Source organism: Microchirus variegatus (genome assembly GCF_963457635.1).
Source record: "Microchirus variegatus genome assembly, chromosome: 14".
Classification (NCBI taxonomy): domain Eukaryota; kingdom Metazoa; phylum Chordata; class Actinopteri; order Pleuronectiformes; family Soleidae; genus Microchirus; species Microchirus variegatus.
Genome location: NC_139815.1, coordinates 20888932 through 20893102, shown reverse-complemented (window position 1 = coordinate 20893102; position 4171 = coordinate 20888932).

The following is a 4171-nucleotide window of genomic DNA, read 5'->3' as shown; positions in this document are numbered from 1 at the left end:
GTCGTCTCCGACTGCACGAAATATTTTTAAGTGTCCGTCACTCCGTCAAGGGACAACGGAGACGGCAAGAGCTGCGATTGTTGGTCCTCAGGACAGGCCGAGATAACGCTGCTCTGTGCCGGCTCACAGTGCGCACCCGAGCGTCCACAGAGGCGGAGCTGATCCCCGCCGAGAACGTCGCTGCCAAACTATAAATACGTCATATCTTAACACACACAGAACATGTTTAGACTCTAAATGGCCAATTTCTCGCCTCAAATTATCTTAAAACTGCGTTCCGGGACACAGAAAAGTGAGAAACGGCCACTGTTTCAACAACAACAGTCTTTCTCTCTCGACGCCATTGCTCACTGTAGCCAGAAGCACAACAACCTTGCGCAGCGACCCCTACTGATCGGATTGCAGCGCGTATCGCAGTCGGATAACGCATACGCAGTCGGAGAAGTATAATGTGGCCTTCAATCGGACAATCAGACAACTTGCAGAGTCCGAGTATACAGTACATGCAGAGGAGACTATACATTTTTTGGCCATGTACATCTGACTCCATCTCTGTAGGTGGCGCTGTATCTCTTTATGATCTCTTGAATCAGTTTCCTGTTGACCTTTACCTCACAGAAAAACAAACAAGATGGACGGTGAGATGGATCATGCTGTGGTTCTCTATGTTTCATACCCGCCGTAATGTTAATCGTGATACAAGTACGTATGACAACAGTACTGAAGTTTATACGTCGTCTTCTTCTACTTCCTGGTCAAATATCGGGGAGTCCGACTCCAGTCCGACTAAGCATATACATGCAGGAGGAATTGGACTATGACTCGCATTATCCAGGTACGTTAGTCCGATTAACAACAACAAAACAACAACAAATTCGATTTTAGTTAGACTAACTTTATATGACATTTAAAAAATCTAATTACCGCCTTAGTCTGACTAAAATCGGACTTTTAAGTGAAACTCCACGCTGGAACAATGTCTGCCTGCAGAGATGTGCTTCCTTAAGCATAGTAATGTTGTCACAAAAAAAAAAAAACTGCTATGAAGTGAAATGTGGAGCTGAGGTTTAATCATCGTTGTGTCAACTCATTTGACGGAGATTTGTGATTCAGTTTTAACTCCTCACATCTGCAACACCTGACGGGTTGGAGGTGTGTGGCTGATGATTGTGGTTTTGGGGCAGTTGTAAATTTGACCACAGTGACCACAAACAGTCTTCGGCAACAGACATGCAAAGCTCAGACCTCCTCCCTTTCTTTCTCCACTTTGTTTTTGTCCCCTCTTTTTATGACCCGCCATCCTGCACCTGGAGTCTTTTCATCAGACGGGGAGGACGTTTCAAGGCCGCACACATTCTCATTCACGTCTACAAGGAGTAGATTAGGTTCAATTCAGCCCCTTTTCTTTTCTGCTCAGCCTGAGAGCGGACGAGGGGAGGGAGCAAGTAACAAGTGAAAGAACTCCTCTGGTGGTTTCTGCACTTGAAGGTTGAAAGACAGAGCAAAGAGAAAAAAGAAAGAGGGAGGAGAGAGAGTGGAGCCCATTGTGTCTCTCACTCCTCTTAATGCACTCGTGAGACTCTTTTAATTGTCTGAGTTTGCATTCAAATTGTGCATTTGTAGCTTTTTAATTACGTCTTTTTCTAAAAGGTGGAATTAAAACAGGACCTTCAAATACTTGCACATCTCTAACTTGACCTGACAAGAGGCATTTTGTACTTCACTGATGAGTTTACTGGCCATTTTGGCAAAGACATAGGCTGTGTTTAGTGATTCAAAGTGGATAATTAGCCTGAAACTCTCAGGACAGTCCCCCAGGATTCATCCGGCGTCTTGACTGAATCATCTCATCTGTTAAATAGACAAGGGGGTGGGAATTACAGGGTACCTCACGATATGATATAAGCAATGTACATGGTCCACGATACCAATAATATCACAATTCTGTGATAATCAATGCATTCCAAAACAATTATATAGCGATACTTTGCGATATCTGAAGAAAACAAAACGTTTGTTAAAGTTGCATTATGTTATAAATCAAAAGCAACTGGCCATACAATCCTCCTAATATGTCACAGACTCAGGAATAATGTTCATATAACAAACTGAACTCACCAACAACAACAGTACAGCCAAAATATTTACATAAAAAAAATATTTTTCAGACTGCAAATCTTGTTGATGTTTTGAAATCATGTTTTGGCATGTGGCGCCACCAACTGCCGTCTACCAATCATTGCAGTCAGTAGAGTCTCAGCTGCCGAGCAACCACGGGTTGCCAGTTACGTCAGAAAACGAACCCTAAAAGACCTTGGTATTTTGAATTTGAATGTAGTAACCGTTTTTGGCCACATTCTTACATATGGCACCTTTAAAAGTTAGAAGTGCAGGATTTCTCTATTTTATTCACAACATAGAAAATAAAGTGCATAAAGTCTATGTATTGAACGTGGATGGGGCATCTCTTAATGTAGCTTTCCCCACCATTATCCTGCTGTAAACTGTAAACTCTTCATGTAACTTCCTCCAAAGTTTCCCTCATTCACTTGAGCAGTGCCCAGCGAGTGAAACTGGCAGGGACTGTTTACTTAAAAGCGGTTTAATTTGTTAGTTAAAATAGCGATATTTGTCCCGGCGTATATCGATTATCGTATTGCACGAATAAGGACCACGATATCTCACCAAAATCGATATTTTGACCCACCCCTACTTTGCAAAGGAATGAGGACATTTCTTGCAAAAATTCCAAAATGACAGCTAAGTGCTAGCATAGGCATAATGTTTCATGGCACTGAGATGCAAACAAACCCAGTCGTCTTGTCACTGTATCTGAGGAGGTACTGCAAGTTGTTATAGTAATGATAACTAACTGAACTGTGCATCCTGTGACTGTCATCAAACATGGAGATAGCCATCTACTGTGTTGATCACCAATAATGTTGTGCCCTATTAATGTGTTTGTGGCCCTATAACATGCAACTAAAACTAAATGTGAACATGGTTAACTGCAACTGAATCTATTGTTCTTCATGTACACTTTATTTTGAAGAAATGTACAGTATACACTATCCAAGCAGCAAAATGAAGAACTGTAAATAAACTTTAATATGTCACAAATGTGTTGTTCCTATAGTTATTAGTTTCATAAATAATCTCTTAGAATTAGCGTATTTATTTTTACCGTCATTTCCGGTGTTTAGGTTGGTGCTTTTATTTTGATAGCGCGTAACCGGAAATGGTTCAAAAACGAAATGAAAATGTATATTAAGTTCGTATAGCACCTGGCTGATAAGGGGCACAAGGTTTGTCATCATTTCGTTTTAATGTGGTGCTAAATGCTTGATAATAATGTGATGTCATTATATAGTTTTGCATTGTTTTATACTAGTGTATTTTAAGCTAGCAATAACGCTGTTTTGGTGCGATGCAGGGCATGTCTGTTAGTCTGAAAGAGACGGTTATTTCAGTTTGCTATTTTTATAAATAAAAGCAGCATTAATTTTGTGTACATTAATAACAATTCCTGATGTTAAAGTTGTAAATTGACAGTTAAAATACTAAATTGTAAGTTAAATATGTTTGTTTATTGCACTCTATTCTGAGGTTGTCATTAAGCTAAAATAGCTTAAAAAGGATTTCATGATTGTAAAGGAGGATTATTATTTTTGGTTAAAGGTTTTAACACACTCTTGATTTTACTGAATATTACGAATTTTAATGGAGCCACGTTACCATCTATTCAGCTCAAAAATAAACACTTGTGAACCATCAGTTAAAGAGTTCGACCATCATTCAGCCGGGGACGCTACAAGAACAGAGTCACTAAGTTTATACCAAACCTGTAAACCAGAGACTGTAATATACTGAAGTGTGGGTTTGTTGAACCGTTGCTCCCTTATTAACAATTCTAAAATACAACATACCATGGCTAAAATTCTTTAAAATGTTTGTATGCTCCACTCGTGTGAAAGTTGGACATTGGATGAGGTCGAGCGCTCACTGCTGTTCTATTAAAATCTTTCTTCAGTATTTCAGGTGTTGTTGGTCTCGTCACTGTGTGAGTAAAGAAATGTTAATCGCTGGGAAATGATCTCACTGGCCCCTAAGAGAGGTTTAGTTTTCTCCACTCTCAACACTTTAAATCAGTAAAACTAACAGTGCTCTTCCA